Source organism: Rattus rattus, chromosome 3 (assembly GCF_011064425.1).
Source record: "Rattus rattus isolate New Zealand chromosome 3, Rrattus_CSIRO_v1, whole genome shotgun sequence".
In the NCBI taxonomy this organism is placed as follows: domain Eukaryota; kingdom Metazoa; phylum Chordata; class Mammalia; order Rodentia; family Muridae; genus Rattus; species Rattus rattus.
In genome coordinates this window covers 135,497,277-135,511,998 of record NC_046156.1, presented here as the reverse complement: position 1 = coordinate 135,511,998, position 14,722 = coordinate 135,497,277, and the positions used below count along the sequence as shown (strand labels likewise).

Sequence of the window (14,722 nt, the reverse complement as noted above, 5' to 3'; positions counted from 1 at the left end):
ACTCTACTTCTGACTTCAAAAATAATTTGCTTTTCCATGTTCATTGCTGCTCTATTCATAGTAGCCAATAATCAAAAATATACTAGGTATCACATATTCACAATGAAATATTATTCTGCTATTTAAAGATAAATTATGTGTCATTAGGATAAAATGGCAACCAATATAGTGGGAAAAGATCTTTACCAATCCTACATCCAATAGAGGAATAATATTCAATATATACAAAGAACTCAAGAAGATAAACTCCAGAGAGCCAAATAACCCTATTAAAAAATAGAGTACAGAACTAAACAAAGAATTCTCAGCTAAGGAATATTGAATGGCTGAGAAGTACCCAAAGAAATGTTCAACATCCTTAATCATCAGGCAAATGCAAATCAAAACAGCTCTGAGATTCCACCTCACACCAGTCAGAATGCCTAAGATTAAAAACTCAGGTGACAACAGATGCTGGTGAGGATGTAGAGAAAGAGGAACACTCCTTCACTGTTGGTAGGAATTCAAGCTGGTACAACCACTCTGGAAATCAGTCTGGAGGTTCCTCAGAAAATTGGACATTATACTTACCTGAAGACCCAGCTAAATCACCCCTGGGCATATACCCAAAAGATGCTCCAACATATAACAAGGACACATGCTCCACTATGTTCATAGCAGCCTTATTTATAATAGTCAGAAACTGGAAAGAACCTAGATGCCCTTCAACAGAGGAATGGATACAGAAAATGTGGTACATCTACAAAATGGAGTACTACTCAGCTATCAAAAACAATGACATCATGAAATTCATAAGCAAATAGATGGAAATAGAAAATATCTTCCTGAGTGAGGTAACCCAATCAAACAAACACAGAGGTTATGCACTCACTATTAAGTGGACATTAGTCCAAAAGCCCAAATTACCCAAGATACAATCCACAGACCACATGAAGCTCCAGAAGAAGGACTACCAAAATGTGGATGCTTCAGTCCTTCTTAAAAGTGGGAACAAAAATATTCCTAGAAGGGGATATGGAGACAAAGTTTGGAGCAGAGACTGAAGGAATTGCCATTCAGAGCCTGCCCCACCTGGATATCCAGCCCATATATATACAGCCACCAAAACTAGACAATATTGATGAAGCAAAGAAGTGCATGCTGTCAGGAGCCTGATATAACTGTCTCCTAAGAGGCTCAGTCAGAGCATAACAAATACAGAGGCAAATGCTACCAGCAAACCATTGAACTAGGAACGAGGTCCCTGTGGAAGGAATTGAAAGGATTGAAGAGCTGAAGGGGTTTGCAACCCCATAAAAACAATAAAACCAACCGATCAGAGTTCACAGGAACTAAACCACTACCCAAAGAGTACACACGGACAGACCCATTGCTCCAGTTGCATAAGTAGCAGAGGATGGCCTTGTTGGGCACCAATGGGAGGTGAAACCCTTGGTCCTGCCAAAGCTGGACCCCCGCAGTGCAGGGGATTGTCAGGGTGGGGAGGCAGGAAGAGTAGTGGTTGGGGAGGAGGAACACCCTTATAGAAGGGGAGGGGGAATGGGATAGGAGGGCTTATGGATGGGAAACCTTTCCATAGGAAAGGGAATAACATTCGAAATGTAAATAAAACTATCTAATAGAGAAATTATGAAATTCACAGATAAATGGTTTGCACTAGGAAAACAAAAACAACCAAGAAACCATGCTTATTTAAGTAAACCTAAAGTGAACATTGTGTGTTTTCTCTTTTATCTATATGTTAAGTATCTCCTAAGGGACCAGGCATGAGGAGAGGGCAAACGAGAGGATCTTCCAATAAAACTGGAATAATGTATATTGTTAGGTAGAACAAGACAGAAACTGAAGTAGGATTTTTAAATAGAGAAGGGATGGAAGAGAAGGAGGGAGTCTAATGAGCATAAGTAACACTAAAGATCATTTGAAAAATCATATATAAATCCACTACTGTAGAACCTACCTAAAATGTATTAACATATTAAAGGAATATAAATAGAGTCACCAAATGATAGGGAAGACAGTGTCCTAACTAGACATGTTATCTTACCAAGTAAAGTCCCCAGTGCCCAAAATGGCTGCATCTTGTTGAGTCATTGGCCAAAAGAACACTATGGAAACTCTCAGACATCACAAATGATTATAATATATTGCTTGCTCTCCACTATTTCTTGGCAAAGTCCTATTGTTTAAGATAGCACAAATTGGGATGGAGAGATGGCTCAGTGGCTAAGAGCACTGACTGCTATTCCAAAGGTCCTGAGTTCAATTCCCAGCAACCACATGGTGACTCACAACCATCTGTAATGGGATCTGATGCTCTCTTCTGGTATGTCTGAAGATAGCTACAGTGTACTTGTGTAAATAAAATAAATTAATAAATCTTTTTTAAAAAAGATAGCACAAATTGATGTCATCTACTGTGGAGAAATTGAACTTGTGCCTAACTAGAAGCTTCCTCCCTACTGATTAGTGTTCATGGTAACTAAAAGTACTCTACATGTTACTAGAGGAGAAAGATAATCATTAATATTTCTCAGCTACCATGTGCTCTATAAAAATGACCTTCCCATAAGTTGTAATTGTGCAAAGTGGCATAAATATATGGGAATAACCAATGAATTACTGGAATTATGGCACACTTCGTGAGATAAAATCCATTTCTGACACTGCTAAAGTAACCCAGAACTTGAGACTAGAAAGGTCATGGCCTAGGAGAAAGGAGGGATGATAACAAACCTAATACTACTGGTCTGCTAAAGAAACTAGCAATAAAGTTACTATATAGTCATGACACATGTAGCCATAGATCAACGCCTTGCTCAGCCCTCAAGAAAGAACCTTGTAGTAGTAAATGGGAACTATTTTGTCAAACCCTTCTCCTCAAGGGTCATTGAATTTATCCAGAAGAAACAGATTGTAAGACCCAGAGGTGTTGATTGACTCTAAAGAAAGTGTATCTTCCAAACAGCATACAAAGTAAGAGTCAGTGGCAGAATACACTGCACCTAGACAGGTCAAGCCAGATCAGCTCCCAGTGCTGAAGCAGGAAGTGAACAAATGTTTAAGACATAGTATGCAAAGTGAAGAGGTAGAGAATCTCTTTGGAGAATATGTCCATCCCAAAGTTTTCTCTTAGCCATATCTTGGGTATTGCTTCATTAATTACATAGTAGAATGATAATTAATATGAAAATCAAAAGCATTACTATTTAAAAGGCACGTATCATGTTATAGAAAGAATAAAATTGGCTTTTAAAATCTTTTGTGTAAATGTATGCATACATCCATCTATTCAAGTGTTGACTTTAATGTATACCTAAGTTTCAAATGACAATGGTAATGCTAAACATTCTGAGGCCCTAAAGCATTATACTATGTAAACAGGACTCTTTAGTGCTAGTTTTACCTAAACCTACTTCAGCCGAGTCCATTATGTGCCCTATGATGCCATTTACATGACTTTTCTCGATGAACTATTTCATAGGCAGTTTTATGTATGTTGGGATTATTTATTTACTTACTTATTTAGGTTTATTCTACCAAAGTCCATTACAGAAAATGTCTTTCTGAAGGCTGATCTTGATAGGAAAAGAAACAGTCACAGATGTCTCAATTATATGTATACTCTTTATTTCCAAACAAACACTGCCTAAAACTAGGATTGTTATCCATTCCCCATTCAATCCTTTAAGGGTTGAAGATTTACATTAGCCATTTCACCTCTGAGTCACCTTCCCCTGCTTTGATGTAATGCAACAGAATGAGGGGCTCGCATTTAATTAAACAGGAATCTGGATCCAGCTGTGGGCCATGCAATCAGTCTTTGTGTGAGCAAAGGGGGTGGAATGCCTGACCCATAGATCATTCCTGCATGGAAATCTGCTCTGACTCCAAGCCATCCACAGGCCACTGAAAATGAATTCCCCTGTATGAATGACTCAGACTCGGCAGCTGCATCCCTTTCCCACTTCACCTCGGGAAAGAACCAAAATGGCTAAAAGAGCTTGATTTGTTATCCTCCTGTAAGTGCCTTTTAATCAAAAGAGGTCTGTCCTGCCTGTTGATACACCAACATTTCCTTGATGGTTACAAGCAGCTCTGTAGGTGAGGCTTCTATTAATGTTCTTTCCACATGCATCTTTCCAGATGGGCATAATTCAGCTATTTGATACATTCCACTCAGATTCTCTAAAGACAACTCTTTCAAACGCAGATTCTTCTTGAAATATGATGGTCTTTCAAAAGGTATCTTTCTGACTTGTAGATGGGTTTACTCACCTAACTTATCCTTTTCCAGAGAAGGCTATGAGAGCCATTTGTTATAGAGACAGGCCAGCTATAGTCAGTGAAGAGATGTGTGTTTTGCTTAGACTTGGGAAAGTGGGAAGAGATTCATTAATCTGTGGCAGTTTGTCAACAAGGAAGAGGATATAAAACCCTTGGGCCTACCCAAAGGAAGGTGAGAAATATCAGTGCTGAGGTTTGAATCTGAAATGTCCCTCCCCCCATTCTCTTGATTTGAATACTTATTTCTCAGCTAGCGGCATGCTGGGAAACTTTTAAAAGATGGGGCCTTGCTGGCAGAAGGAAGGCCACAGAAGTAACCTTTTCAAGACTATGTATAGCCCTTGTTCAGTCCAACTCTTTTTACTAACTGATCTGTGGTCATTCGAAAGAAAAAGAAAAGAAAAAAAAAGATGTACCTCAGTTACACTCTGCTGATATCAAGACCTCCCCAAGGCATTCGCAGTCTCTCTGGACTAAGACCCCCTGAAACAGTGATCCAAAGTAAGTCTTTCTTCCACAAATTCTTTCTGACAGGGATTTTGTCATATGATAGAATGACCAAGCCAGCTCAGTCAGTCAACTGGGTCTCAATGGAGGAGAGAGCAAGGATTAAAAAGAAAAAGACCTCCAACTGCATGCCAGAGTAACGGAGAGACTTGGACAACCCAGGTCATCACAGTGCCTGCTGTTGCCACTCAGCTCTCCTATATGTTTTTCCACTGGAGTTATGAGCTGTCTGTCCTTCTGTCCTGTGGTATTCACAACAAACTTTCCTTCTGCAGTGTGCACTTGGGCGGTTCTTGGAAGAGTGAGGAGACAGCCTGTGAGCCTCTGCTCATTAAGTTAAGGACCATGTGACCAGTGAGGTGGGCATCATGTGATTTGGTCTGCATTATTTGTTGGAAAAATGCTACAAGGAGATCACACTGGGATTTAGAAGTTTCTGGCTAATACTTTTCCAGGTAGCCTTTAATGGCCAGATTGGTCTACAAAAGAAACAGCATTTTGGAAAAAGTGAAATACCTTTGAACCTAACATGCAATTGGTTCAATAAAGACTTTTGAAATTTCAAAAAAAAAAAAGAAAAAAGAAAAAGAAAAAGACAATTAGACACTATAACACGACTCCAGCCAGTGCTAAGGCTGAAGCAAGTTTATTTTTCTCCAGCCTGCTTTGATACCATTCTATGTCAGTTCTAGGTCAAGGAACAAACAAGGCAAAAACACACATTGTCAAAGGAAAAACAAGGCAATAAACAAAATCCCGTGATGACTTTTTAAGGGCTTATCAGGATGACCAAAATAAAAGGAATGCCACACATTCCTTGGCTGAGCTTGCCTTAAACTTTGTATTAGTCAAAATATAAATAATCTTAATCTGAGCCTATTTCCTGAGTCCTTATCCTGCCCGAGCCTACTTCTGTGTTCCAGCCCAATGGCAAATTCCTGCCAAATTCCCTACAAGGCGGTCCCAAAAGCTCTCCACAATAGAAGGCTGACAAAACAAAGCTATATAGCTCAGTTATTAGTTATTATGTACAGTTAAGAATATGGAATAAATCTATAAATTCTGAGTGGCAGAAACAGAGCATCTTCTTGCCAGAAAGGGAAGGGCCTAAGGAGGTCCAGGATTTGGGCATTGTTATTTGGTTTCCATTGGATCCTGACATGTAAGGAGACAGACACACTACCACTGTGAAACTTTGTCATATTTGACTGACTCTAGATTTTATTTCATTTTCTGACTTTTATATTAACATAAAATTTCAGTTCAAGCAGACATAAAAATCTCAGCTCTAACATATTCTTTTCCAATTGAGTTAGGCATCAATGCAAAAGTTAGATCTGATATGAGCAGAACCTGGATTTTTTAGGATCTACTAAGAAATGAGGTTCAAAGAATCACCACAAAGGTTTTAACTTATTCCTGTGCACTACGGTACTCCTGGCACTACAAAGCCTAGCATAATGGTCTTCTATTCCTAAGTGTATTGTTTAGTGCTATTTTAAAGAAAGAGACATCTGGTTTACCTTATTATTATAAAGTATAAAGTAAAGTAAAGGAGACTTATTTTTTTACTTTAGGAAACACATTCTCTCTCTCTCTCTCTCTCTCTCTCTCTCTCTCTCTCTCTCTCTCTCTCTTTCTCTCTCTGTTGTTTTATACCTGATCTAGCACCATGTGGGTTAGTTATACCAGGTCAGAGGACTCTTTATACTTGTGTTTTAAAAAAAATTCTATATTCTCATCAACAACATCTATATTATGGAATTTTGCTTTGGCCTTTTACTTAACCATCAACAGAATACCAACTTGAAAAGAATGAAGCTAGATTTTTGATTTTTACTAAAATCTATTCTAATTGGCATGTGAAACATGAAAATTGTCCATAATTGGAGCACCATGATTTTTTTACTACATTTATTTTGTCTGTGTGAATATGCATGTGCCACAGTGCACATGTGGAAGTGAAAGGGCAGCCTCTCAAATCAGTTTTCTTCCTTTACAATGAGAGTTTTCAAGACTAAACTCAGGTCCCTACACTTCAGAGCAACAGCCTTACCACATGACCCATCTTACATCCCAATTTCAGACGTTTTGATACTTACATACACTGTATAATATTTAAATAGGAACTCTGTCACTTGTTGACTAAATTACAATGGTGAAAACAGTTAGAACAGGTATGTTAACATTTACCAAAAGGACAAGAAAAGCTCTCTAGGAAATAAATACCACTGTCCAACATTTAAATGAGTGGTTTGAGGGATATTAGGCAAAATCTCAACTAGAATGCAATTGGCAGAGTCACAGGTTGTCTTTCACCATTGTCTAATAGTCCCCAAGTTAAATGATGTTCATCGTGTCCTTGAATTCTATTTTAGATTTGAGAAATTTTGTGTGATTTCAGAATTATCACCTGAAAATCCCATTTAACACTAGTTTAAATTTTTGTTTTGTAAGTCTTTCATCCAAACTTTATGCTATAAAAATATTTAACAGAAGAAGTTATGTATTTTGTATTTTTCCACAAATGTTTGCTAAAGCATAAGTAAAGGATTAGGTGATGGAAATAACAGACAGATAAATGATCTGCATACTACATAGAGCATTCTACAGAACAATGTAACTACAGAACAATGTCGTGTATTTATAAAATGTTCTTTATCAATGTTCATAAGACACATTTTCTTTTTGCTGTGTACAGAATCTCTTAGTTAATTTCTTCATTTTGTGTATTTCTCATGTAAAGTGCCCCACTCAGCAACTAAAAAGACTTTTTTTTTAAATAGCTTGTATAATGGTGCTAGAAGTGAGAATTGTATTTTGTTCTCAGCTTTCCATTTGACTCGTGCATTTGGGTGGTGGTTTTTCACAGAAGGGGTTGGCAGGAAAAGTTCTCTAAAGTATAACGTTGGCATCAGCCTCTTTGACAGGAGTTGGTCTCACAGCTTTGAGCTAAAGCTTTAGTAAAATAGCAATGTAAAACATATAGTTATAGCATGCTATAAATCATAGTTACTGGTGCCATTTGAGCATACACTTAGAGGACCTTAATTTCCAAAGAACTTTGGATCCATAAAAGAATTAAAACAAAATTTGAAAAATCCTGCATGGTATGTAAGAATGAGATGAAGTCTAGACCTTGGAGTGTGGGTCATGGGCATGAATAAACCAGGATTGCACCTCACAACTCATTTTTGGTGACACACAGTCTAACAAGGCTGTGCAGTGGAGGGATGAAATACACAAGACATATTAACTGTGAAGACAGTGTTTAAGATGCAGTTATTGGTAAAAGAAGTTCATTTGAGTCTGAGCCATGTAAATGATAATAAGGCTGTGGTGAAAGATAGGGAATGGGGGAGCCACATTATAATTTGGGTTGTGGGAGTCAAAGAAGCCATGATTAAATGTATATAAATAGATGAAGTAAATGTATATTGTTTGATATGAATACAGCTATGTCAAAAATCCAGTGTCCCTTTACCCATGGGAAAGAACGTTGACAGTATATGAAGTATCAATGTAGACAAATAATTGGTTAGCGGGTGCAAAAACAGCACCTGCAGCTTCCTCCTCTCAGATGCTTTCCCCTTGAGACTCCTCTCCTACAGATACCTCCTGCCATGACTAGCTACCTCCTCACCTTGTGTTAGAATTAATAAGCATGCCAAGGTCATGAGTTGCAGTGAAGTTGATTAGTGTCTTAATTAAGGTTTCTGTTTCAGTGAAGAGACACCATGACCATGGCAGCTCTTATAAAGGAAAACATTTAATTGGGGCTGCCTTGCAGTTTTAGAGGTTTAGTCCATTATCATCATAGCTGGAAGAATGTACGTATACAAGTAGACATGGTGCTGGAAAGGGAGCTAAGAGTTCTATATATGGATCAGCAGGCATCAGGAAGAGACTGTGAGCTTTGGTTTGAGCTTCTGAAACCTCAAAGCCCACTTCTATAGTGAAACATTTTTTCCACAAAAAAAAATTGCATCTACTATAACAAGGCCATACCTCATAATAATGTTATTTCCTATGGATCTATGAGGGCCATTTTTATTCAACCTACATGTCCATATATCCCAGATTTTCATTCCTTTGCCACCTTTAGTCATGTTTTCAGGACCTAGGTTATATAAGATATGGCACTGTGTATAGTATGAGATTTTTCCCCCAGGAATGAAAATACCAGAAAGTTCATTATCAGTGTGATGGAGTGGAAAGCGGTAGGACTTTAAAGAGGTAAGACCTCATAGGAAAACATTAGGTCACTAGGGAGCTGCATAAGAATGTTGACTTTTCATGAGAGAGCCTGAATCAACTCTGAAGATACTTGTCAAGATTTATCTTCAACAATAAGGATCTTACCATTGCCAAACAAATGCCAGTGCCATCTTTGTGGCACAAACTTATGATCTGAGCACTCTAAAAGCTGAGGCAGTATGGCCATGGAGTGTATGACCATTCCTTTAAAACTAAACAAACAGAATGAATCTATTAAATACATAACTTGGAAAAGAACAGAACCTGTTAGTGCTTGGGACAACAGGAAATTGATATTCTAGTGCTTCATTTAGGAGGAAAGGAGTGTGAAGATGGTGTCTTGAAACATCTCTGTTTGTCCCCCAACTGTTGGAGAAATGCCCTTAGAGTGAACTTGTATCCCAACATGATTGGCAATAGGTTTTTGGAAATGGCTACAGGAATGCAAAATACAGTATATGGGGTTACTTCTGAGAAGGGATCTGACACACAAGTTCTCTCATCATTGAGCTGAAATGGGATTGACTGAGATATGAGCCAAGGTGCTCCCAAAAGCATGCTAGTGTTGCCTTGATTATTTTAACAGGAACGAGCACAAACTTACTCTTCTCCATTGTCAGTTCATAAAATGAACTAAAAATAGTCTTAGTAGACTTTATAGAATAAATGGATTGTCTCCCTCTAGTCTTTCTTGCCTGTTTCTACAAATGAAATGCAATATTCTAGTCCTCAAAGCTACTCATGAGGCAGCAGATGACTAAAGATTCTATCGGAGGGAATTTCACAGTATACAGACTGTTTCATTCATACCTTAGATTATTTTACCCCAGAGACATCAATATAACTAACTTCCTCCCTATGTTAATGAAAACTGAATGTGCCAACCTTTTCTACTTGTATAAAGTATGCATCGTGTCAAGATAGGCCTCCTTTACTCAACTCAAATGGCAGGATGCAGTCATACTTCCTGCTTTAGTAGATACATTGAAGGGGCATCTGAAAACATATGTTTGGCTCATGACAGAACATGTTACCATTTACTAATCAAACAGGTAAAAGCCAGTGTTGTCACACAAAACATTGCTATTATTTCCACAGTATTCAGTGTAATTTATACATATGTACAATAGTTCAATTACAGTAGAAACATGGAAAGAGAGATGTTCAGACATGGCCATGAATGTTTTAAACCATGAATACATGTATCATATCTGTTTGGAGAAGGTTTCAAAGTGTTTGGATTTGAGTCTCTGGGACAGGATGCCATTAAACTTGTACCAATAATCCTGTTGTAAACTGATAAAACAACCCAAGCTCAACGCGGTCAAGTTTGACATGCCTGAACTGACATATCAATCTGCCAGTAGTCATATGGTTCTCAGATGGTGACACTCCATAGATGCCAGCAAAATGTGGCGTTTCTGGCTCATTTCCTCTTATTTCCTTGGGCACCATGTTGCCTGTACACACCATACTCACTTACATGTGCTTTCATGTTCACACAGCTCTTTGTCATACTGGAATAGCAATGCATAATCTGCCAGGGCCCACTAGATCTGTCATATTGGCTTTATCCCTGCCTTCCTAAACATCAAGGTCAACCCATTGCTTAATAAGTAATGGTCAGATTTCTACTCTCAAAATATCAAAATGGATGAGTTCCCCATTTCAAGCAAAATATAAATTTTTGAGGCTTCATATATATACATATATGAATATATTCATATATATTCATTTCTGGTTATATCTAAATGTTTAGACTACAGATAATTTATTTTTTAAAGTTGTTATAATACATAGCTTACATTTTTATGCTGAATGCTAATGTTTCAGAATATAAATAACAATGCAACTCTTCTTTCCAATGTGTGGCCCTCTATTGATAAGCTATTATTGATGTAATTATCAAGTGATATCACTGGATAATTTTAATAAACATTTAATTCTTTCAATATTTAAATATTTTATGTATTTTCCTAATTCATCCATGGGTTCAGTGCCTCCAACTATGTCAATGCAAGCATATAGAAATTCTTCCTTGTAGCTTTCCAAGTGAGCAGTGCTGAGCAAAGGAGTAAGAAAATAAATCACAGCAATTCATTCATATAGTTGACAATCACAACATACATATGAAGGAAGCACACTTCTAGCCAATCCTAATCCCCAAACCCTAGCTTTAAGCACAAAAGATGTGTTTGTTTCCACTCTGTGTATCGTTTATCCAGACCTTAATGGCACATAAATATTTGTAATTTAGTGCATACAGTATTTACAAATATAAATACAATATGGTTACCTTTATCTTCTAGACCCTTCTATGTAGTGAGTTCTTTAGGCATACTGTATACAAAATGGATGGCAGATGGCAATTGGATAAAACTAATCTACTGCCTGGCTCACAAATGAAGAAAAGTATCTAATGAGTACTATCTCCCATCCTCTCTGTAAGGATGCTGCTGCTACAGAAGATACGATTTCAATAAATATAATGAATTATTTTCATTATAAACACACCACTGCCAGTTTTTTATAGAGTAATGTTTACATACACATTTCCCTAAAATGAAAAGAGATGCAATCGAATTTAAATTGAATTCATTCCGAAGCTTATAATCACAATGATCATTTAGAAACTTTGCTTCCACACTCAAATAAATGCATATCCACAAATTAGATCAAAACAGTTGCATTCTGAGTATTTATCCCTTGGAGTCCCTCTGATTATCAGGAGTTCTTTCTCACTTAGTAAATCTATATGGCTAGGCTTTGAAAATAATAACCTTTTTTTCGAAATTACAAAAGGAAAGATGTGAATCCTTCTGAACCTTTTGAGTTGGTGAAATTTTTGATAGAGTACTTAGTAAGATATATCCACTTCCTTGATAATATAAACAGCAATAGCAAAACATTACACTATTACATTAACATAAAATTTTATACCTCAGAAAATGTAAATGCATTCTCATTTTCTCATAGTTCTTAAAGAACAGCCTGGAGAATAATGCAGTATGAATATCCCTAGAATTCATACATTGGAAATATAATCCCAAGGCTGTGTGTTAAAGTTAACTGGAGATGAGGTCTTCAAGAATGATTGGATCTTTAAGTATTTCTTAGCCACTTGAATTTCCTCTTTTGAGACCTGTTCTCTATTTTTAAATTAGTTTATTAGTGTTCTTGATAGCTAGGGTTTTTATTGTACTTTCTTTATATATTTTGAATATTAGCCTTCTATCAGATGTATTATTGTTAAAAATAATTTCCCACTCTATAGGCTTCCAGTTTATCTGAATGATGGTGTCCCTTACCATGCAGAAACTTTTCAGTTGAATAAGGTCTAATTAATTAAACATTGCTCTTAGAGCCTGTGCTAACAGAGTTCTGTTTAGAAAATTTTCTCCTGTGCTAATGAGTTCAAGGCTATTCTCCCACTTTCTACTAGGTTCAGTGTATCTGGTTTTTTATTGACTTTTTTATGCATTTGGAGTTAAGCTTATATAGGGTAATAAGTATGGATCTATTTGCATTTTTCTACATGTGGACAACTAAGAGTCAGAGAAGTCCAAAACTAATGTTAAAGGCACAGGGAAATAGATCTCAGGCATATGTATTCTAAGTTCCCCAGTGTTAAAAGCATTTAATATGTGTACAAGTCATGATGAAAGGAAACATAATCTCCTACAAAACAAAAATTTCAATCAGAATACATGAAGAATATCAGACATTCCATAACAAAACCAAACTAAAGCAGTATCTGTCTACAAAACTATCACTACATAAGGTGCTGGAGAAAAAAACTCCAGCATAAAATGATTGACACCAAAGAAAACACAAGAAATAAATAATCCCAGACCAGCAAATTGACAGAGGCAAATACACACAGACACATAGACATGCAGACATACAGGCGAATACACACACCACCACCACCACCACCACCACCACCACCACCACCACCACAATCAACATCAGAAAAATAACAGCAATCAACAAAGATTGTTCATTTATATTACAGTGTAATAGGATGGAAAAGTATATTGCACATAAATGGACCTAAGAAGCAAGCTGGTGCAGCCATTTTAATATCTTACAAAATAGACTTCAAACCAAAACAAATTAGAAGACAGAGTGAAAGACTTAAAGGAAAAATCCATCATGAAGACATTGCAATTCTCAAAATCTGTGCACCAAACACAGGGGCACTGAAGTCTATAAAATGCCTACTAATATCACATATTGTCTCTCACAAACTGATAGTGATAGACTTTAGTGTTTAGTGTCCCACTCTTACCATTAGGCCATCCACAAAAAAAAAAAAATTACTGGAGCCAAGTTACTCTTTTACAATATATGTTTTCTTTCATCGATATCTACTTATGGATCATGATCTATTTGTAAACACTGTTTATGTTACTTTGGCCAAATTAATATTAATAGCTAAGTATTTCAGTGCTATCAATCATGTCTACTCTGTCATTGAATTTCCCATATGTAATTCTTATACTGGTTGCATGAGTATATTCTAGAATAATATTGCTACTGTATTTCCTGAGCTTTTGAATACTGACAGATGTTCACAACTGTCAGATAGATAGATATAGATATAGATATAGATATAGATATAGATATAGTCTTTCTTCATTACAAATCTATGCAGAAATATTGAACATATATAAGTACTGAAACATTGCTTGGTATGCAGTCAGCCCTAAAGGCTTACAGGACTATAGATGTTTCTCATTTCAAGGGTTTGCCTTCTAGTATAAACGGTTCCAAGTTGTTGTATTTTTATTTCTTTTCAAATTGAACACTATTTGTCTATTTTTCTCTACTTGGAACCCATTGGCTGCATTTCATCACTGATGGAATATTAATATATTATCAGTGTAGTCCCTCAGGGTGTTTTACTTCTGCTTTTATTATCAGATGAGTCTGCAGAACATCCTATTCGATGTTCTGTTCCTTAGTGCTGTGTTCTCTTCTCTTCATTCTGCCAAATCAAATCTTGTGAGTTTCCTGTTTCTAAATAATCATTTGTGCTTATGGTGTGTGTGTGTGTGTGTGTGTGTGTGTGTGTGTGTGTGTGTGTGTGTCCATGAAATCAATAGGCTGTTTTGTTTTGTTTTGTATTCAAACAAACTAAGTGTGAATGCTGAAAAGACTAGGGGAATTTTTTTACTATTGGAATACTATTGAAATACTCTTAAGAATTCAGGTTGAAAGGCAATTTGAAGTAAATTAGCACTATCATTCTTGTGACCTAGCAGTTCATTAAGAGGTAAGGGATCATGGTATGAACCTTGGACTGCACTTCTTGCCTGTTGTGAGTTTCTTTTAGCAGCAAGGCCAGTGGGTCATTTTATCCACATCTGAGATGGGGCCCAAATGGGAAATAAAAGGCCTTTTGGACCATACAGGTTGACCATTTCCTCCATTTCCCTAAGTATCCTGAGTCCTACAAGAAATTTCCCTGGTATGGCTTTGTATACTTTAGTTCAATATTCCCTTACTTAACTGCACCTGGTGGGTTGTTGAATCCTTGTGGTAAATTGCAGCAGGTTCTTGAGGTAATGGAAGAATGATATGGTTTTATACATAGATTCCTGCCAGAAATACTATGGTCATTCAAATGAGAATTACACAAGTGAGTGGCTAGCCCTACATTCCTAGC

The 14,722-nt window shown here is 36.9% G+C and overlaps 1 non-coding gene across 1 annotated transcript; it reads left to right on the top strand.

Moving 5' to 3' along the window:
• The first annotated feature begins 4,887 nt into the window (after nt 1-4,887).
• Nucleotides 4,888-4,999, top strand: LOC116897508. The gene has a single exon (XR_004387528.1). It is a non-coding gene; the product is annotated as a small nucleolar RNA SNORA44 (small nucleolar RNA).
• The last annotated feature ends 9,723 nt before the right edge of the window (nt 5,000-14,722 follow it).